At 43.0% G+C, this 23,376-nt stretch overlaps 2 long non-coding RNA genes across 2 annotated transcripts; one reads left to right on the forward strand and one right to left on the reverse strand.

Annotated features, from left to right (window-relative positions):
• The first annotated feature begins 307 nt into the window (after positions 1-307).
• Positions 308-3,157, forward strand: LOC142573277 (uncharacterized). Its single transcript, XR_012826281.1, has 2 exons — positions 308-926; positions 1,648-3,157. It is a non-coding gene; the product is annotated as an uncharacterized LOC142573277 (long non-coding RNA).
• On the reverse strand, positions 921-4,893 carry LOC142573275 (uncharacterized). The gene is made up of 3 exons (XR_012826280.1): positions 4,246-4,893; positions 3,396-3,449; positions 921-2,848 (listed from the first exon to the last, which is right to left on the reverse strand). It is a non-coding gene; the product is annotated as an uncharacterized LOC142573275 (long non-coding RNA).
• Between the last annotated feature and the right edge of the window lie 18,483 nt (positions 4,894-23,376).

A 23,376-nucleotide genomic window follows, 5' to 3' on the forward strand; every position in this document is an offset into this window, starting at 1 on the left:
CGAATCGCGACTTGCTTGAGCACCTGCTCGCTACAGTTCAAAAAGCACTTGTTCAGCAACCCCGATGTAAACTATGAAGACAAATATTGCCGAACGTGGCCCAGCCGCTCATCGTTCCACTCTGGCTCAATTTTGTTGTAAAGCTTGACTGTCTTGAAGACTAACCCCCGTATTCACAAACGCCCCTCGACTTGACCCTCCACTCGAAATGCTCCTTGAGGGCGGTTTTTCATTTCACAAATCGCCCTCCACTTGAAACGCGCCTTGAGTGAAGGAAAGCTAGAGCACTTTACTCGAGAATCTCAAGGTAGCCTCGCAGCTACCTTGAATCGCTCCTCGAGTGAAGTTAGTGCGTAAACATGGCTTCCTTGCGATCTGTCGCTGGCCTCGTCAGCATTTTCCGATGGACGCCAGTTGCCTCCGTAGCTTATCTTGGTTTAACCGTGCTGCGCATTTTCAAGGGCTTCGTTTTAGGGACCGTTGCAGTCCTCTGGAGCGCTTCGGCACCGGAATTATTCCACTGCAGCGCCGAGACAGATCGGCCGTCCTGTCACGAAGACTGCGAGCTGGTGCAGTGATTGTCGTCTTACTCCGTGCATGAGCCAGTTGATGACCTGCACACGGGTATTCTTCGTGCCAGTGCACCGAACCTACTATCGGCGTCAGTGCATTCACGTGTCAGTTCCGCATCAGTTCAAGCACGGCGCGATACATAACTGCGGCGGACTTCGAACTTGCAAAAAGAAAACAGCTACGAAGATTCCTGTCACCAGTGGGTGCATTGCCTGTGTGCGTGTGTCGCTTGCGCGAGCGCCGGCCGTCGCCCCGTCGGCGCTGTTTGCACTCGGGAAGATCGTCACTGCCTACGCTAATCCAAGGACGGCGAAACACGCCGCAGCAAAGCGAGCATCTTTGTAAACGAGCAGGTGCGTTCACTTTAATTTTTGCAATTTTCTTTAATTTGATGCGGCTAGTTGCGCTAAGGAAAATAAGAAATGGACTGTAATTTCGCGCGGACCGTGTGCAGTTGGTGCAATTTAAAGTCGTAAGCAATAATTACGTAATCCTTGCTTCAAACCACTCAGTTTAATTAGCTTGTCATCCCTATGAAGATCCAAGCTCAACGAGGAAGTCACCAACCATGAAATGGCATTCAGAATTATACCTGCACGTATACACAGGTTAATGTAATATTTTGTTCGAATAAAAGAGACAGAATAACAATACAACAGAGTAGAGTTTTGTGCATCACATTATTTTTTATTGCGATAAATAAAGGTGTAGCAGTGTAGTGACAGCACCTTATACAGACAGTGCAAGCAAGTGGTAGCAGATATATCTCGCACACCTTTATTGCGAACATCGCAGCTTTCTACAGGGTTCATTATGTAAGTGTTAGATCGCTGTTGTCGGTCTTGCTGAGCAAGCGGTAGACCCGCTGAAAAATGTTTCTTTGCAAATAAAAATAAATAAAAACAGTATGAGCTAATTATAGTACAAAAAAATCGCGCTCTAGAACACAAACTTCTTAAAGTAATGTATTATTACGATATGTAAACTAAAGAAAACGAATACAGTACTTAAGCTAGTTTCATGGACCTTCTTTAACATCGTTGTATGTTTATTACCAACCCCTTCTCTTTGCAGGAACCAGGTTGCCAACACACGCACGAAGAGCAACTGCCTTTCCAACTGTGCTGTGTGTGCTGCGCTTACATTGGTGTGCAAGTGGAGGAGAGGTCCAGTTAATGTCCTGCTGCACTATAATTGCCGTCGAAATATTCTGCTTAAGACATCTATCATTTTCCTGATATCCTACCCCCCAGCTCAAACGTCACCACTAAAAGCAGTTTGACCGCATGTATTTGCCTTCACAGACGCGTTGTAGCTGAAGTCATTGTATTTTTCATCCAGATGGCCTTTCTTCAGTCATATTTATTAAGTCAGTATGTACCCCTTAATAATTTATGGTCAATTCAAGTGCCAATTTTTTTTCTAAAACAATAAATTAACATTATTCTCGCCTTTTTGTACTTTGATAGTATGCAATACAGCGTGAACTCTGATCCTACAAACAGAAGCAGTAATGAAGGAGAAGAAAGGGGGTTGACCGAGGGGCGCGATTTTTAATAATCATATCATGAGAAGCCAACAAGCAAAGTCACCGAAGACAACATAAGGGAAATTACTTGTACTTACTAATTGAATTAAAGAAATGATAAATTAATGGCAATGAAAGTGGATGAAAAAACAACTTGCCGCAGATTGGAAATGGTGCAGTTCTAGTAGTAGTAGTAGTAGTTAGTTCTAGTAGTAAAATGTAAATACACAAGAAAGTGGATGGGAAAACGGTGCCGCGGTAGCTCCATTGGTTAGAGCATCGCACGCCTATGGCAAGTTTTCTCAACCACTTTCATTGCCATTAATTTGTCATTTCTTTAATTCAATTAGAAAGTAGAAGTAATTTCTCTTCTGTTGTCTTTGGTGTCTTCGTTTGTTTGTTTCCAAGGATATAAACAGAAGGAGTAGTACTGCTGACAAATATATTCTAGACTAAAACACCATCTCTGTTCAAGACAGTAGTCTGTCGGGTGTAGCCACCCGACGGCATGCAGTGGTAAATTCTTGTAGAATATATGCTGCTTCTACCCTGCTTCTAGCTTCAGCTTAAGATAAATTATGACGGCCCGAACAATGAGTTTCTTCCATTGGATGCGGATGGCAGTTGGCTTCAATGGGGCTTGCAGAACTTCAGCAATTGACCGAGGTACAATACCCAGGGTAGCAGCGTGTCTTGTGGGATCCCAAAATAGGCCAAATGGTGATGCCGACTGTCACAATGACAATGCTGAAAAATACAGTATAGAGCGCATTACTACCGTTATTTCAGAAAAGCTGAGATCAAACACAAAGCTATGGCATATTTTTAATCTACACTTGCTCATGCTAAAGTAGCTTCAGCATGCCACAAAATACTGAAGTGCTGGCTACAAATACTACGAAAGTGTTACTTCACAATTGTGCGCAGCAAAAAGATCCTGTCGCAGCTGCAAAGCACCACGGGCAACTGATGACCTCGCCCATCATATTCATGCGATTTAAAACAAAAATTATATGACAGCTGAAGGGGAATAAAAAATTAATTTGATTTCATTGACCTGGCTTTTTCATGTTTGTGGTTCTAAATAACACGGTGTCCATTTCGCCATTTTGTGAATGTGGGGACACGTAACATGAATATTTTTACAAAGTTTATGAAAATAAGCACAGACTAATTAGCGGGTAGGTTAGTCAAGTACTTCTTCAGCGCCTAGCTTTCAGGGAAGCGAGCTGCTGCGATTTGTACAGGCAGGCCCCATATCTATCGTTGCTTTCAGGTCTGCCAGAAGCCTTACTGTGCAGCACAGGCGTTGATTTTTTCATCAGCTGGTCCTTCCAAAGCCCACATCCTGCACCAGAATGCCAAAACTTTTATGTAGACAGGGCGCTCGCGCGCTAAGTAAATTCAATATACCTATGCAACGGAAAAGAAAAGACGTAGCCCAACTAAAAATATGTCGAAATTGCGTGAACTTGAAAGCATAGTTTACGGAACGCACATCAGCTGCTACCACATAGCACACTGAAAAAGCTAAGACGAAAAAACAAATGGCGGTGAAGTATTGACAAGTGAATTTTCGGAAGATTAAAACATTGCGTAGCGCATATGTGAAGTGAGAAAGCACAGGAAATGCAGGCACCAGTGCTGGCTCGTTGACCATATGTGCTACAAGTTGAGCAAGCCGACTGACCACCACGTCTTCTAAAACAAAGTACAGGACTCAAAAGACGCTTTTTTCTCCCAACCTGCTGGAGCTACGTACTCAACCATATACGCATTCTGCCGCATGTATACTGTAACTGCTTCTCCTCTACCGAAAGATTTCATACGCGATACTGGAATGATCGTTGGATGCAGGCGCCGATCCGTACCTTCCACATTTTCGTTTAAAAAAGCGAAACCAACAACAGATTGTCGTGCCGAATCTGCCACAAGTTCCCATTAGCAAAAAAAATATACATATGTGTTTTGCACAAGCTTATGCTGCCTCGAATATGTTCCAGGTACTAATTAATGCCTGCAACATAAGCAATTGGAGTCAATCATGCTTGTGCACATCGGAAACGGCTTATCGACAGCGCCGCGGCAACCTCAAGAAAACCTCATTAACATACTGTGCTTCCATGAAAAAATGGCTCACTCACCCATATTTTCTGTCCTGTTGTTGCGTTCAGCAAACTCGCAGCACCACTCGGTCTTGAAGGTAAACAAAGCTGCCCATCGGCCGTTCCATCTGTGGCCTCAGAAGTCATTCAGGCTCGGTCACCATACGCAGAAGGACAGAATTGCCCATCATAACCGCGTTTAACAACCGCAACGTCAGTCACCAATGAAACACTAGGAAACAAACAGCAGCGGACAAATGCCGGCGCAAATTATGAGCCATGAGCCATGCTCTCAGCTGTTGGGATGCGATTGTTGCCAGACCTCAAACACAGCTCCCGCTTGCTCTATCAGTCGAGCGCTCACAGTGGCAGCGTTGCCGAGATAAAGTTGTGCATTGCGCCGTGTAAATTGTTTGATTAGGAGGACGAATGAACTGAAACACGTATTTGTCTTAAATAATGGGACCTTTAATAAGCACATTGAAGAATAGTCTCGATATCAGACGCTTTTCTCGGTCGATACACTTCACTTAAGTCGAGGGCGCATTTTCAAGGCGTTCCTTGGCGGAGGAAAGGTGAAGTAGCGTTCATGAAACGCAACGGCGCCTTGAGTGAAGGAAGCCCCGTCGCCTCGACTTGGCTGAGTCGAGGAGAAGCTTCAAGTGAAGGCGTGTTTAAGAATACGGGGGTAAGAAATATCTTAAATTTCTTCCAGCTAGTTTGCTAAGCTGCTATTTAGTATTGCTTCTTTTGATGGCGCTATGCGAGGTACCAGGTTTGCGCAAATGTTCCTCGCAACTTGTTCTCAAACACTAAGTAGGTTTATTGCAGGAACCTGCATTAGGTTATAGATGTGAGAGGCACGCTAATATGACCGGTGTGGGTTTGCAGGCCCATGCATGCCACTCTCAAGCAAATGCCAAGTTTGCATTGTATGAGTCTTCCTTGACTTCGCAGGACATTTTTGGTTAATCCCTTCATCTGTACAAAAGAATGCTCATAGGTCTTGAGCCTTACCCTGATCTCCTTCTTCAACAAAAAAGAAAATATATTTTAGGCATTGCATTAGGGAATATATCTGGGTGATAATGTGACAATTTTCGCCTCTATAACCTTTCTTTTCTCCTATCTTATCAGTGAAGACTTTGTTCAAACAGAGTGCCGTGCAGTGACAAATTCTCATTACAGAATATTGTGGTGTTTCCTTAATGCATGCGAAACACTTGGGACTGACGCACTGTGGGTTAGGACAAGATTTGTCTGGGGTGAGGGAGTCGGTTTGTTCTTAATGCAAAGAAGCGTCCTTCGGTCATGCACGTATATTGACATCTATTGACAATATTGACATCTATCTGTCGGATTTTTGTATATGGCAATAGATAGCTTATCATTTAGCACTGAAACGCTGACGTCAAGGAAGTTAATATTAGATGCAGAATACGTGTGAGAAAATGACATAGATGGATGGGCATTGTTAAAGTCAGATACGAAAGAAAGCAGTTCTTGTTCCCCATGAGGCCAAATCAGAAAAACATCGTCAATGTAACGTTTGTAATAAAAAGGTTTTAACGTCCTGGTTAGCAAAAATTTATCTTCTAGCTGACCCATAAATATATTGGCGTAGTTCGGGCCAATTCGCGTACCCATAGACGTCCCACTAACTTACACATAGTGCTGTCCCTCAAATTCGAAGTTATTTCGTTCTAAAATAAGGGCTAGCAAAGTTGCCAATGTGTCGCTATCGATGAGTTTCTCGGGTGATGTAGATTCGTAGCAATTGACGACTGCCATGATGCCATCAGAATGTGGAATGTTAGTATACAAAGATGCTACATCAAGTGTGACCAAAAGAGAACCTTGAGGAATAATGAGATCGATTATATCCGACAGGAAGTGGGTAGTGTCTCTTACGTAAGAGGCAAATGTAGCTGGGATATGACTGATCAGGGAATCTACGTAGCTGGACAAATTTTCTGTGACTGTACCTATACCAGAAATGATGGGGTGACCTGGGTTGTTTATCTTATGTATTTTAGGTAAAAGGTAAAAACGACCAGCAACAGGACTTAGTGGAATTAGAGAATGAACCGCATTGTCAGCCACGTTTTTCTTCTTAACGAGATCTAGCACTGCGCTTTTGATCAGAGATTTATATTGCTCAGTGGGGTCATGATCAAGGCGTTTATAAAACGTTTCGTCTGCTATAGCTGTCTGTGGGCCTCTGCAGCGTAATCGGACTTATTCATTATGACAACGGCGCCACCTTTGTCAGCAGGCTTAATGACGATGTCTTTGCGAGAGGACAGGGTATCTAGTGCTTTCATTTCGCTGGCGGACAAATTACTGTGGAAGGGTGCTTGTTTTTGATACAATTGTAGAACGTCTCGTTGTACTGCTTTGATATACATGTCCAAAAATCTATCGCGCTGTGTAGGAGGGACCCAGCGCTTGCCAGAGGGTAACTCGTGTTTCGAATCGTTTGAATTGGAGCGGTCATGGAAGCATTCGCGCAAGCGTAAGCTACGGGCGAAATTATCCAAATCTTTCAGTAGTTGAAATTGATTATGTCCACCTGTTGCTGGACAAAAATTAAGACCACGACGTAGAACACTGCACTCCTCAGCTGTTAGCTGAATGTCCGAAATATTAACAATATTATTCTGCTCCTGATGGGCAAACCTACTAACAGAGGATGACGAAGAAGTGCCGGAGTGCACTTCTAGAGGTTGGGTTTGAAGAGGGGCAGAGTTGAATACCTTGTCCTCGCTTCCAGAAGAGCCCACAACACCGTCACGGGACAGTTTCTTGGCTTTCATTGCGTAGATTTCATACCGTTTTTTGGTTGCGAATGCGTCTAATGCGGCGGATTGGCTAGAGGACAAGTTTAAGCTCGCTGCAATTTGACTTTCTTGGTTCATGAATTTCTTACTGGAAGAACGATAGTGATCTAACACGACACCGGTGAGTTGTAGTGAAGCATTTGTTAGTATGTTATCCCATCTAGCTATATTGCGCTCAGACATGTCCGACAGAGCTGGTTTTACAACAATACAGAGACCCTTTGGTGCAACAGCCGCAGCTAGGTAGGTATTTAGCGTGTCTACATGTAGAGCATTGCGAATTCTTTTTTCTGTAACCTTCCTTAGCCTTAGAGATTCATTTGAACAGAGGTAAGAAATATTGTTACCCGGAGACACAGCCTTTAGTCAATTCGCCGGTGCATCATCCATGGTTTTCGTGTGGGCTCTAAGAAACTCGTAGCGGGGACCTTTCGGGGAGGAACCTGTAGCGTCCTGTGCTGAAGGCGACTGTTCAGCTGACGGAGCTATCGCTGCGGCGTTCTTTGGACGATTCTTTGAAGCAGCCTTCTTGCGGTTCTTTGAAGCAGCCTTCTTGCGATGGACATGTGTCTTGCGATTGTGGGGTGATGACTCCTTTTGAGAGGGACTACCATTCGTTGTCTGTCCTATCAATAACACCGGGTCAGAAGATGGGCCTTCAACGCTCGGTTCCTTAGTGCAGTGCTGAGGCGGGTTGCTGGGAGCACTGTCTAACCACGAATGGTACATAGCACTGGACGGCTTGTAACAGAGGTGCCGAATGTGACAGACCATGAGTGAGACGCCTTCGAAGTTCGGGTGTAAACCATCACAATGCGCTGGCGGGCTAGTTGGTGCGAATCCATGAATACCTTGTTTAGCGCAAAAAGACAGACACAAGAAAGACGACAGGACAAGGCGCTAAGGGACAAGGTGCTGTCGTCTTTCTTGGGTCTGTCTTTTTGCGCTAAACAAGGTATTCATGTAAACCATCAGCTGCGAGCACGCGGTGCGGGGGCAGCCATTCGAACCCATAGTCCAGGAAAAATACTAGTCGAGAGCGACTGCAGAATTTTTTCAACAGGGTGTTGAAATAACACGCTTCTTGGTTAAAGCAGCGAACAAATGTGGCGCTGGGGTACGCTCGTCGGCGGTTCGTGGTCCTTGGTAGTATCAGAGTCGCATAGATTCTGGTGACTTCAGGACGTTCCTTGGCGATGTGATTGATGACTTCACAGTAACTTTGTAAAGCTTTTCGGGCTGATACTCGAGCTAGGTCGATGGTGCTTACATGAAGAACGATTGTTGTGGTGTTCTGGGGGACGAAATCCAATAGTGCAGGTACGCCACTGATTGATGCACCGCACTGAGACACAAACGCTGGCGTTTTGTTCACCGCAGGATCGAAGTACTGGTAAATGTGCTTCGTCTGGGAGTCACCTACAACGGTCACTGACGGAGCTCCCTTTGGGTACTTCCAGTAGACGTGCTTCAACGCGGTCTTCTCCGGAACCCCCCCCCCCCCCATTGTTCCAATATACCAGAAAAAAAGCAGTTCTGGGTCCGGGTAAATATTCACAGTGAAGTAGACGTGCGTATGAAGCGGTTTATTGACGTTTCGGCCGGGGTCTGGCCTTCATCAGAATACATTGCATGGTGTCAGTACAGTTACTATAAATGTGCTTATCGACCAAATGAAGATACGTTTACATGAAAAACGAATAAAATGGGAGAGCAAAATGCATCTGAATCGTTCAAAGGATTGCTGACACGTGTATAGACCGATGGCGATTGCAAACATATCATCTAAAATACAAAGCATAAAAACGCACCGGAATGAATTGTAAAAACCAATCGCCACCGTGACAACAAAACGTCAATATGTGCTCAATATGTGCTATGTTATCAAGCAAACACAGACACAGAAAAAAGGGAATAGCGACGTATTAGTAGCAGAAGGGACAAGTGACGGGCTACAAAGACAGGAAACTCAATTTTCCTACACATTCATTCACACCACACGCGACGGTATCAAACTATATATATATATATATATATATATATATATATATATATATTAGATCATATGCTTCTCTGCACTGCATTTTGTACAATTGAGCCTAGAAAATGTCTATCTTACGGTGAACCTAACTAACGCAAACTTGTCGACCATTATGAGATGCATACAAGACCTTGCCCACGTATGGATTTATGTGAGCTATGACTACACTCTAAGAAACTGTTTACACCCTTTGGGTGGCATTTTGTCCCCAAACAATATATAATCGTCGTTTGTTTTGCCCACATTTCCTTTCTTTAATGCTGCGAGGCCGGTACTTCCTAGTCACGAACGGCTTGCGCGTAATCAGCTTGACACAGCACTCTCGACATTAAAGTAGCGAGCGCCAAGTTTTCAAGAGAGGAAATGCAAATAATTAAGGCCGATGACGATTATTGTTGTGGGACAAGACAAGACCCAAAGGGTGTAAACCTTTTTTTAGAGCGTACGGTGGACTGTCAGTGGCTGTGAAATCTTCAACATCTGGCTCCTCTCTCTCTTTCTCTTTCCAGAGAAAATTTTTTGCATTTAGAGATCCCCAGCCTGAGGCAAGGAAAACTTGATGCTCCGTGTTAGATGGCAGGGACTAAAGAAATGAAGTGAGAAAAAAAAAAGAAAAAAGCACACTGACTTACACATACATGCGTGCGAAATGCACTACCATAAAAGTGATTTTCTCAATGCCTTCGTGGAGCACAGCTCAGACCTATCTTTAGTTACGCCACAAATCATGTATTGTGTGGCTACTGAAATTCCTAAGGACAGCCTTCACTGTTGTGAAGCTTCCGCAAATATAAACCAATAGTCCCTGTCCTAGTCAACACAACAGGGGGATACATGTATGGCATGCTGGAAAAATAATTCTATTGCTTGAAAGTGGTTAGCTTACTAGCTACATTTTCAAGAACCATTGTTACTCACTAGCCTTCACTTTCAAAGATGTTTGCACCTGCTGCAACATCACCATCACCCGTTCGTAGTGAGAGAAAGCTCTATTAGAACTGTTTATGACATATGGACCTTCTTTGTAACCCCTGGTATTCAGAGACATACTTGATCATGTGCCTTTACAAATTCTCTGTCCTTAGTTATTAAATGTGACCACTGTAACCGTGAAAAGACCACTGAACACCTCCCCTGTCAGTGAACCCACTTTGATGTCCAATGTCAGCCCCTTTAGAGTGTACCCACTCTAGTGAATAGTTGACCTTTCACAGAGGCCAGGATCCTGGGTGCTTGGCCATATCAACGAAGAAAGCTGTGCGTACATGCTCTAATGGCTTTTAAAAATAAAAGGAATCTGAAAAGACACTCAAACACCATCTGTCTTTTGTGCGAGTGAACTCTCCCCACTTGCCTCCTTTTTTTCTTTAACCCCTCATACCCTCATCACCATGCAGGGTAGCCACCTGGATGTACGTCTGGTTAACCTACCCGGCCTTCCTTGTTCCTTTCTCTCTTTCTCAGATGTAAACCCCCATGCAGAATAACTAAACACCACACAAAATCTAGTCAGCCATACCTGTTGAAACTAAGATGCGACATGCTTAAACCATTTCAGATGTGTAAATGCACCTAAAATACAAGGACAAAAGATAGGACAACACACAAATAGCACACGCACTACTGATTCTTGTCCTTTCTGTTGTCGTTGTATCTTATGTACTTTTACAAGCCTGCAATGCTGAACCAACTCGTCCAACTACCTATATTGCTTACACCAATTCATCTTTTGGTTAATGTACACCCAGGAATTCGTGCGATGATTAGGCAGATTCTTCTCTTGCAGAACTTCATCCGACCAAACACCAGAGAAAAGAGTGATGCTGATACAGACGCACAAGTTTTGTTGGCAGTGGAATATGTTAGCTGGACAAACTGCTGCAAGCGTTGCATAGGAACATGCATCGAAGCTGGTGAGCAAGTTGAAGTGCATGATCTGCAAATTTTCTGCCAAGAATTTGCATTGTCAGACATCTGTGACGAAGGTAAAGAATGAAAGGACTGCTGGCATCTGGACCAGGTTCTTGCTAAGTCCATAGCAACTGCTACTACATTGGAGGACAAAATAAAGCAACCACTGTGCCACCTGAAGCAGTATTCTCGCTTGTTGCCTAATCAAGGAAGGACAGAAAAAGAATGGAGAATGCTGCCTTCCAAGCTTAATTACAAGCAATGCAAAAGAAACCTTGGAAATCGAATGAACTGCATCATTCTGGGCAGAAATGGGAGAAGTAAAAAGATAGGATGACATGGAAGAGTAAAGAAATGTCGGCACATTGGCCCAGCACATATTAACTTTATATTATTGCTGCAAATGAAGGAAGCTATGCTAAAAAAAGCAGAAGGTCTCGGAGCTGAGAAACTGCATGCCATAATCATAATAAAATGAGCTTTTTCCATGACTGGCAGGAGCTATGTCAATATGTGCAAGCATCAATGACCAGCAAAAAAATCTCCACCAAAAAGGAAGTGCACTAAACAAGACATTTAATTGCTTGAGCTTTGGCAAAGTGTTGTCACCTGGCATTTCTGCTTTCATGGCCTCACCAATAAAATAAATTCGCAGAAGTAATACAATAATGCTTTTGTTGTAATCGACTTTTTATTGTGTATTTGCTTATGTTAGTATGTGATTTTTATGTAGTTTTATAGGTGCAACAAAGCACTAAATTTCTTGTTACAGTTTGTATTGAAATATTTCAATAATGGGGGTTGCTACTCTTACATGTTTTTATGCCAACCCAGTAGGCGAAGTTGTATATTAGCTTGTGCCGCTAGATGTGTGGATGTGTTGTGTTTGTGATGCCATCGTGTTCGTTGCATTGTCGTCATTCCAGCTTTGTCATGCAACTCTCACGCTACTTGCATTGGAACCGGAAGGCTCGCATGAAAAGATCCAGGTGTCTCAGCAGCAGCGCACCCACCCATTGTTGGTCGCCTCCGTTTAAGATTGAAAAGGAAGTTTCACATGAGTGTTCATTTCGGAACGACCGATAGCAACACTTCACCTTGGCATAGCCAACTACCTGTAAAATACTTCACATGACATCAATTCCCACATTGCGTGGGATTTACGCAAGTTTATCTCATAGTTTTCATGTAGAGCCTTTCGGACCTTTATGTGGGGGATAATAATGTGGCTTTTCATGTCTATCTCCTCTGAAATATATATAATTCGACAACTTGCCTGTTAAGCTGCAGCTTCTTAAGAGGAAGCTTTAGGTCGGGCCCAACTCCGACGCGGCCTATTCAAATACATGTAAAACGCAAAAACGTTTTTATGAGGTAACCCCTGGACCGATTTTAATGAAATTTGTTGCATTTGAAAGAGAAAGTTGAATTCTAGTGACTGTTTGGAGCGGAAGTTCTATTTAGGGCTTGAATTTTCTTAAAACGATTTTCAAATATTTGACCGTTTGGAAAATATAGAAGCACAATTTGTAAAAATTGATAGCTCTGTTTCAAAAACAGATATCGCGGTTCTGTGAACGGCGTCCATTAGATCATTGAAAGCGGACAAATTCGATATGTCATTTTACATCTTACGTGAATTTGTTACGTCGTTTACAAGGGTTCTGCAAAAGCTGTATTTCCATGTTACTAAATTTTTTGAGATTCATGTGTAATATATCAATTTTGTCCGCTTTTGATGTACTATTAGATGCATTTCACAGAATTGTATTATCGTTTTTCTTTTAGGAGTTACGGAGTTGTAAACTTGACAGTTTGGTTTTTTGAAAATTTCGGATTTTCGCTAGTTTTTAATAAAAGATTGACGACCTAACCCAAAAGTTCGAGACCAACAGTCACTAGACTTTAAGTTTTTCTTTTAAATGCAACAAACCTCGTCAAAATTGGTGTTGTGGTTGCCGAGAAAAACGAATTCTCTTTTTACATGTATTTAGATAGGAGCACCCGAGCTAAAGCTTCCTCTTAAGTCCCAAACTGGTGTCAAGAAAGCCAGGACCGTAAAATGATACTGGGCTGGAAAAATATGTTTCCAAAATTTATGTTGCGTTCTTGACCTCCTTTCCAGAGTACCTGTGATAAGTTCGCGTGAAAAGACATTCGCAAAGCTAACATATGTAGCGACCGGGCTGAGAAGCATTATGTCAAGAATGGCTTAACTGGCTGATGGCGCCTTTGGTGGAGCAATGAATTGTAATTTTTTTATGATGTTATGAAGATAAATAGCAATATAGCATGCAGACTTATGCTGTAGAAAGAAAGCAAGAAGCGAATGAGTAATTGCAAAGTAATCTGCATATTATATCCCAGCTGTATTGTGCATGCCACATTACCAGATAATCCTGCTGACCTTTAATTAACCTTTCCAGTGCAACATGTCTTTATCAAGCCATACCTTTACATTGGGTTGATATATGTAGGAATGCCCTTTCACCTTTATGTCAGCTTAGCTCTGTTAACAGCAGATGCTCTAAAGCTACACACTCTTGCTACCTACTTCGCATATTGCAACTGAAATGAAGAAAACACAGGTCTTAACAGCAAACTTTTAAAGTGTGTATTTAAATACTTGTGCAACCTTCTTTTTGGAAAGACCATGTGGCGTCTACTGGTGTAGAGATGAAGCTAGGCAAGTAAGAAACTGATGTGCTTTTATAAAAAAATAGAATTGATGTTTTGTGGGACAAGGTGTCTGGTGTCTCAATGAGCACACTTTGTGGCTGATATTATTTTTGCCATTGCGTCAGCTTTGAAAACTTGTCAGAATCTTTAATCTTGGTGCATTAGAAAACACATTGACACAAAATGAATGCAACCCTTAATGTCATTGAAAGAAAGGGGCTGAAAATAATTCGGTGAGTACAGCAGAATGAAATGCTGGGACTTAGATGGGAAATGGGTAAGCAATTTACCAACCACGTTATGAATGCAAGCAGCTGACACTGAATAGAATAAGAAAGCCCTGGAGCAAGCCTCTGGCTTGCAGTAGCTGTGCACACCTATGATGATATTGCAGTATTCATGGCAGAGACGGGACCATTCAACCTTGCACACTGCAACACTCTGTATAAATCTTCTTGTACCAACATGTACAAACTGCATGTTGCAAACAGTAAAATCATTGCTATAGTCCTACTTACAGTTTCCATGTTTATTGGATTCTCATTTTAACAGCCGACTTTAAACTTCCACCCTGAGAGCTGGGCGAGTTAGTGCATTTTTGAAAGACTAGAAACAGTGCACAGAGTATGAAGGACAGTGAAAACGCAACAGGAGCACTGACTTGCAACTAAATTTTTTATTCAGGTATATATACAAGAACAATATGCACACACCATGCAGTGTGAAAAAAGGCAAGCAAATGAAGTGCGAACTATTAATCACGATTGACATTGCTAGAAATGCAAACATGAGTGACATCGTGAGTTAAATGCGACCCGGTACTAAATCCATGCAGAAAGCCATGTTAGAACTTACATGGGTATTATGCGATTCAATGAATTCAGCAGTATGCTTATAAACTATGTATTCTAATATTTTTTTTAATAAGGTGCTAAGAAGATGAATCTATATATAGCTACAAATGCCTTACTCACCATAATTAAAGAGAGGGAGGACTCATTTGTTTCAAAGATAAAAGAACGAGACCGGTAGCGAGAGAATGCTGAGAAATAACAGCGATACTGAGGAGTCCATTGGGAATAATATAATGTACCGAAATGCATTAAAATTACGTCGGGGACTCCACATTTCTTAAATTTGCAGACATACTTCTTTATTTTAACAATATTATTAAGTCATGCAAATTTAAAAAAGAAATGCCACTACGTTAGTGTTTGCCATAGGAAATGATTTCCTAGGGGTGCATCTAGAATGGCCCCCATTGAAAATTGTACCACTAAAGCTCTACCACATGTGTTTGACCCCTGTTGATTGCTCCAAGTCCAGCTAAGTCGCACAAGCCTGTTCTCTTAGTGAGTGAAACTAAGTGAGAGAAACTTGGCCTTCTTTGTAGAGCAAAGACAGTTGGCAAAAATGCAGCACACAATGGTAGAGAGGTTTTGGTATAGCCTGTACAGTGAAAGATCCACTCAAGATCTAGATGCTGTACCATATCTTCAGAAGATAAAGCATTTATCAAAACACGTGTACAGGGTGTAAATGATCGCACTCCCATGCATGTGATACATGATGATAATCACCACAAAAACCTACCGCATTACTATGACTTCCACAGGTAATTTGCATGGCTGCTATGGAATGGCTGTCTCACTGCACCACAATCTATAGCAACTAATATACTGGACGTTTCAAATGGTTCATGAAAGCGGGTTGGGCCCTGGCCAGTCTGAAGCAGCGGCACTCCACACACTGTTCAACGCCCAGCCTCGTTTGAGTCACCTAAAACTTGTCACGGACACTTGCTGACATTGCCTTCAGGCGGGAACGGGCCTTTCTGTTAGATTCTCGTTTCACGTCCAGGCTTTCGTTACTATGCTTCTGCGTGCGTAACGGGACGCGAAATGTGGGAATGCACTTTGTTCATCGACAAAAGGTGCCCTTACTTTGTAAAGCGATTTGAAAACGTGTATGCACCCTACATCGACGTCAATGCCGGCGCGCACCACTTCTGCGTTTTGGGGCTCGTGAGCAGCGTGTCGACGTGGTGTCCAAGGCCAAACAGGCATCCGACTTTACCAGAAGGCGTAAACACAACTTAAAGAAGCACTACATGTGACACACCCTGCAATATGCATTATCTATGTCGGCACCATATGCGGCCGGCGCTGTGTTACCACGAGTCTTCGAAACAGGCAGTCCAAATCAGGCGACATGTCGTACTGTTTCGTGAATGCAGTACAGTTCGCTCGAAGCTTCTGTAGCTTCGTAACGGCAACGTTATTCGTACTCGGAGATATTACACAGTGCTCCTGTACTACAGTACGCAACACGCAGCCACATGTAACCACAACAGTCCTTCCACTGCGTCCACGCGCGTGTAGGCGCCGACAGTCATTTTCGATTTTAATACGCAGCATAAAATAAATGCTTATTTATTTAGGCGTAGTGCATTTAACCACAGAACGATAATATTAGCATTTTGTGTATTTTTTATGAAACTTTTTTTGTGACGTCATCATGCGTGGCAGCAGCGGACTCCACTTGGGGTCGTCTGCTGCCACGCGCGTGCACCCAGCGCCGGCCTTCAAGAAATGGCCACAGCGGACATGGATTGATGCATGGATGGATGGATGTTATGAGCGTCCCCTTTGGAATGGGGCGGTGGGTTGCGCCAGCAAGCTACTGCTATTGTCCTACCTAGGTTAAACAATGAAAATATAAAAAAAACACTATGAACTTCCACGCCCAAATTTTCTGATCCCCTATTGTGAATTGTGCTTTTGAACGTCACCGTCTTTTGTCGTTTCCCTACTTTTCTTCCACCAATCCTCCAATCGCCTCTTACTAATGCCTATTAGGAAGAGGCGATTAGAACAGAAAAATCGACCGAGCGCCGCTGCTAATAAAACAAGCATAGTAAAAGCACTCAAGGGATGCCCGAGTTAGTTTCAATATCTCCCGCTAGGGGTGCCGTAACAGGCGCCCCTAGCTCCAAATTTCAAATTTGAACGCTGAACAAATAGCCAATATAGTCACTAGAGTTGAGGAAGAACTTGGCAAATGGCCAAATAAAGATTGGGAATATGGTAAGCTTCTAAGTGTAATAATGACAGAAATACGGAAAGAAAAACAACATGTTCGTTGGAAAGAAAGAAAGAAACCGAAAAGCTGGTAGAACAAGGAGGATCGATCGCCGAACGACAGAAAGCATCTCGAGAGCACAGGCAGGCAAAGAAGGCGCAGTTACCGCAGGATGAAGTAACCAGTAAATGGCAAATATACCGGGAGAAAAAGTCTATGTTTCAAATACTAGTGCAAGCAAAATTAAAAGGTGAAAGTGAGCGTTGGTTGTCCGAAATACGAATGTAAAAGAAGGCAGCACCTAGAATATTTTGGAACCACATAAAATTATTAGGCAGGAAGTCAACAACAATGCAACATATCCAAGACGAAGATGAAAACAGACTGGAAGGAGAAGCGGCAATAAATTACATCCGAAAAGTAACAGCCGAATTGTTCCAATGACGAGGTTGTATTTGAAGAAAAAAAGAGCATGAAAGAGACCCAAGTGGAAAAGGAGCTGGTGCTGACAAATTTAAACTGGAAGAAAGCGGAAGAGAAAATTCCTAAGCGGACAGCCACAGGGCTAGACGAGGTTCCCGTTAGGCTGATAAATGAACTAAGACCATAAAGTAAGAAAGCTCTGGTGAAAGCGGTGTAAAAAAACTTTAGAACATAGAAGAATACCAGACAGTTGGCGACAAAGTAGAATGAATTTAATTTATAAAAATAAGGGGGAGAAAGACAGAATTCACTCGTTTAGACCATTGACCATTACATCGGTAATATACAGGCTATGAATGAATGAATGTGTGGTTTTTATTGGCGCAAGGGCCAGGTATGGCAAAAGAGCGCCACGCAAGTGCTAGTGATTTCGCAGTGGAGTGATGGGTTCTATGCAGCTTATGTTACGTGGCTGTAAAGGGGCCTAAAATATAGTTACTGTAAAGAGAGTAAAATGTACGTGTAATAAGAATATGGCGATGACAAATGACGTGTACTATAATTATTAAGGTGCATTGCAAGATAATGATACGATATAAAAAATGTATAGGTTTCTAAAATTCACTACAGCACCATGGCCTCGTTAGAGCCCTGGACCATCAAAAAAATGAATGTTAACATTCTTTAGAACTCCTACCAACTTTCTATTTACTTTATTGACAGTCTATTTACATTTACATTCTGGTAACATTTGTTCATACACAGTCAGAAGACTTCCTTCTTACTTTTGTATAAAGAATATTTTCAATACACCGTTAACAGACTTTCTTCTTACTTTTGTAATAAGAATATTTTCAACAGACTGTTAACAGACTTTCTTCTTACTTTTGTATAAAGAATGTTTTAAATACACCGTTAATAGACTTCCTACTTATTTTTATATAAAGGATATTTTCAATACACTGTTAACAGACTTTCTTCTTACTTTTGCACATAGAATATTTTAAGGTCCCTGTCAACATGTATTTTTCTAGCTTTTGTCTCTATAACCACTTTAGTACTGCGTCACAAGGCTCATTACTTTTGCGTAAAGAATGTTTTACTATGCATCATCGAACTATATTTTTTTGTTTGAAGGACATGTATCCTCAGTATGTCCACAGCTCGTACTGTTTGCCGAAAAATATTTAGAATGGGAAGTAACTTGAGAGTTGTTGATAAATTTTTCTAACACACATTAATGCCGATATATGACATACTCAGGAGTCAAGCTCTTTGTTTTAAATCATAGTCCCAATCCAAGTCGGTAGCCAATTGCTGACGGAGTGCTACTAAAATGTTTAAAGAAATATGTTCGTAAACTGTTAGAACTAATCTTTTTAAAGGTTCTACTGGACTATGTGAGCGTGCGGTGACGTCAGCACACTCCGAGAAAATTTGCTTGCGCTACACCACCTGACCGATGTGATAGCGGATTACTGTACAGGCCGCGCACCAATTGCAGACCTTTATCCCAACCTTGGGGCTGGTTAATTAAAGGCCGATTTACGCTTGAGCCGTGACGCGTGCGGTCGTGCAGAAAACTGTACATTTCGGCCACTGGTTCACAAATTTTGGCATGCACTGGGCTCGCACATGCAGGGTAAACCGAAATGTGTGTACCAGTCTACGAAATGCGCAAATTTCTACCGACTACACGCGTGCAGGCAGGCGGGTGGTGTGGCGTGGGGTTCGAGCGTAAATTTGCCCTTACCACGCGCTGCTATTGCAATGCCACCAATTAGCTTTGCAACGAGATAATCAGATCAGTTCATTTTGCGGTATAAACAGTACGCCCTAAGCTGGAACGTGTCAGCATAGTAGTGTCACGATATTTGTAAAAAAGAATAAAAAGAGCCGAAACTCAGGGTAACACGGCGCTGGAACGTTGCCGCTCAAATGTCCAAAAGGCTGCAAAATACAGCTGCTGCTGAGTGAGAGCGAGTATTGTCCTGAGAAGCGCACAGGTCGAATAGAAAGAAAAGCTGAACTCTGTGCAAGTAACACCTTTCTGTGAAAAAATAATTAAATTACCCTTACTGTATAAAAAATGTAGCTTTCTACGCGTTCCTATTCGCACGCTTTCGTCTCTGCCTCCTACCGACGGCTTCTGCACATTAAAGGAAATAGGACATTGCATCAAAGTGAAGGCAAAGTAACTATGTCAACTGAAGTGATTTATGGCGATGGTGGCTTGCTATGTGTGAAAACAGATTGAAATGAAATAATTATGCACTCTTGACATTCAGTGATATTGCTTCACAACACGGCGACAAAATTTTGAGCTCCGACAAGTGGTCATCATGACATCCGTAATAATAGAATTCCGTATACTAAGAGCCAGGATATCAAAGGCCATGCTTTTGCCGTGCTTCGGGCGTCTGAAAACTGCTAACGTCATAGCCGCCACGCCTTGGACGTGTATTTGAATACAAAAATAGTACTACAACATGCTTCACTGCTGGGCGCCAGGGAGCAAAGCTTTGTCTTTGAAAGCAGCAAGTGCTAAAGGATGCTCTGGCGCAAAATAGAATAACCACATAATTTACCCAATATGATTTTATTTGTCTATGTTTATTACATTTCAAGAAAAAAGTCGGCTTTAAATGGACACTAAACGTTACCAGAAACTCAAGTTAAAGTGGTAGAGCAATGTTCTAGAACGTCTAAGGCGTCAATATAATCGCGAACAGAGCTTTAGTAACCGAGAAATTGAGGTAAATGCATGACACGATTTGAGACCCCCCAGCGACATTCCGGTAATAGCCCGATGACGAAAGGTCTCCTCATAATTTGTGTTACTAATACTCAACTACTCGTATTAAAAATATCATTTCATTCGATTATAAGCCGGAAAAAATGCTACTTGTCTACGTCTATTCGATTCTAGGAAAAAATAACATTTTGACGTTACCCTTCAGTAATATGGGTGTTCGAAAGGTTTCGTTTTCGCTCGACTCTGCGCCGCGCACGCTTTGGAGTTTCAGTAGTTTCGTTATCGCGTCGTGCTGTGAGGGTTCTGCTCGCGAAACTTTCATTTGGAACAAGCAGCGAGAATGCCACGTCCATGTGATGTCGTGGGAAGCCCTCGTTGCTTTCCCGCTCCGGAGAGCCGGTGTCGAGGCCGCCGTCGTAGTACGCAACGACGCCGGCAGTGCGAGCCCTCAGAAGCAGGTCGCGCTCGTCGGTGCTCAAATCGCTGAAGTTGAGCCCACCATCGCGAGCCAATCTGTCGGTGTCAGGGTCCATTGCGACGAGCGTCGAAGTTAGCGTCATAGAATGAAGTACCAGCTTATGGGCGTCTTGCGCTGGAGTGTGAGGTATAGTAGCGGCGCCTGGTGGCGGTGCGGGAAACGACATCTGGGTCGTGCCAGCTTGGGTCGTATTGAGCCCTGGCTGTGGCGAAGCACGTTTCTAGGCCGAGTTTTGCGTCGATTCGCACATTTTTATGCCCTGTTGCGAGTGCGAAAAGGCTCGTCGCTTCTCATAGACCACGCCGACCACGCTGCGAGCTCGCTGCAGCCTATAGTTTAACGAAAACGGACTCTCCGTGTGCCGTGGGACGTAACGTGGGACGTAATTCCTTTCTACTTCCGCTAGCCACCATACTCCCGCTTTCGCTCTGCTGTCGGCTCTGTCTTGGCTCTGTTTCTGGCCGCGCGTTCGCGTTTTGCGCAGAAAAGCCGTAGCGCCGTCTGCGGACGCCGTTCTACTCACCGATGGCGCAACGTCACTATGAGACCATGATGTCAGTTCTCCTCGATCGGAGGGCGGGCGATTTGAACTGCGCTAGAGGTACGCGGACGCTTCAGAACGCATTTTCTCTTAAAATAAGTCTCTCCTTGGCACGAAACAAGCGTTTCGAGGTTTCTGGGATGGTATTTCAACAGTCCACGTTGACTTAATAGTAACGTTTAGTGTCCCTTTAAGAACAATAATTGTCTCGAAAGAAAACTATAGAGCCCCTAAATGCCCAACAAAATTGAGCCGGCTGTCTTGTCAGTCTTTTTTTTTTGTCAACCTCGGCCAGGAGGTACATTCCTCCCTCGAAGTGCAGTTCCCAAGATGGGGTGCGTACACAAAGGCCGGCCACAGCTTTCACTGAGAGGCGACGAATGTCTAGGTGTGAGTCAACCTCGGCCAGGAGGTACATTCCTCCCTCGAAGTGCAGTTCCCAAGATGGGGTGCGTACACAAAGGCCGGCCACAGCTTTCACTGAGAGGCGACGAATGTCTAGGTGTGAGTCAACCATCGCAAGGTAGAGTGGGGGAGCGGGGCGTTGTTTCGGCTTAAAGAGGGGCTTTAGTTCCGCGGCGGTCAAGATGAAGCAGGTGGATGGAAAGAATGTCACATACCTCTCCCGCGCATGCGCACAAATTTGACAGTTGACCGAGTCGAGGCAAAGAGGTAGACCATCGCAATCGCCATCAGTTCCTTTGCGACGGCGGCATGGTACGGTCGGAGCGATGTAGGTGTTTCGTGGCGTACTGTAGCAGCAATCCAGCTATTTTTGCTGCTATTTATTCTTATACTGCGTGTAATTCATCGATGCAAGCCAACCAGCAAGGTGTTTGCGAAGCCCACGGCGCTTTCTTCGTTCCGTGATGTGAGCGTTTCTGGAACTTCTCTGCCAGCTGCGATACAGTGTCGTGTGAAGTGATTTAATATTGGCACTGTCCGTGTTTTAAACTGCACAAATAGCGAACAGCTGTTCCTCAAGACTGCTATGCGCCGAAGTTTTCTCTATCTCCTAATTATAATAAAAGGTATGTTCTTTTCCATCATTTTTAATAAACATGCTATTTTGATGTTATTTTAGTTCCATTTCTTACGCCGCATTTTGGCAGGTTATAATAGCGCGAACTGTAACGACGTGAAATGTTTTAAGAACGATTATCTTACATTCTTCAGCTGCCCCGCGTCATGCGGTTCGCTTGAAGTTGCTATAAACAAGAAGCGTACAAATACTTCGTTTTCACAGCGTTCGCAATGACTTAATGTCTGTTAAATATTGTCTGATCATGAAATCATTCTTTGCTCTTTCCTACTCTGGCTGCACAGGATGAGAGATAGTAAAATATTGAGCGTATAGTTTCACGGTTCACAATCACATGTTTCAGCGAACCGGTTCACAAGGACGTAGGTTGCACTGGTTAGACAAGTGCGAATGTGAAAGAAAATCATTGACACTTGTTTAACCATTGCAACCAATGTCATTGTGAACCGGTGTTTTTTGACACTGATATATTGTTTTCGACTAAAAATAAACGATCGCGTCAAATTACAGTAGAGTTCAATATAATAAGGCGTGCTTAAACATGCGTCAGTCATCCATTGGTTGCTATCACTGACAAAGCATTTGTATTCTTGAATACTGCTTGAAGCTCTGTAATCTGTTTATATAAAATGGATGACACGTTTTGCACATGCTCGGTGCAGCTAGCTGGCGCTATTACGTTCAGACCTTCCAAAAATAACCAGCTGTGAGTAAGCACTCGCGTGTCCACCGTCTCTGCGTCTGTGTCTAGTGTGCGCGCTACAAATTTCACCACGAATAAACCATGTAGTTAACTTTTTGAGGGAGTAACTCGTTTATGCAGATGATTGGTAGAGAAAACATTTTGGACACTTTCCTAATTTTAATAACACGTAGTAAATACAACGCAGCAAAAGATATGCATTGCAAAATGTTCCTCATCCTTGCCATCTCCTCTGCAAGTAAACAGGGATGACGGTTACAATTTTAGGATTCATGTGAACTTTGTTAAAAAGCTGTGCTGTGTATGTGATATGCTAAGCTGAACATGATGTTAACATTGACCATCTTGTTTCTGTGCAGGGTTGGTTCATTCTGCAAACATTCTCAGACATCAGCTCTGAATGTAAAAAATACATTATAATCGATGCTTGCTGGAGACTATGCGACAGCTGCCATGCCGTAATCAACTAAGTCATTATTCATTTATTATTTTTATTAATTTCTATACTACTTTTCTCACAATTCTGAGCAAATATTTTTGTGTGAATAAACTTCTTTCAGTGCAAACTTGTATTTGTTTTCCATGTACATGCACCTTCTAGGCTTCATACTGCCTTTTACCAACATGTTCACGCATACTGACAAATTTTTACACTATGCTACTAGGTCGTATGTGG

This window comes from Dermacentor variabilis, chromosome 2 (assembly GCF_050947875.1).
Source record: "Dermacentor variabilis isolate Ectoservices chromosome 2, ASM5094787v1, whole genome shotgun sequence".
Taxonomy (NCBI): Eukaryota; Metazoa; Arthropoda; class Arachnida; order Ixodida; family Ixodidae; genus Dermacentor; species Dermacentor variabilis.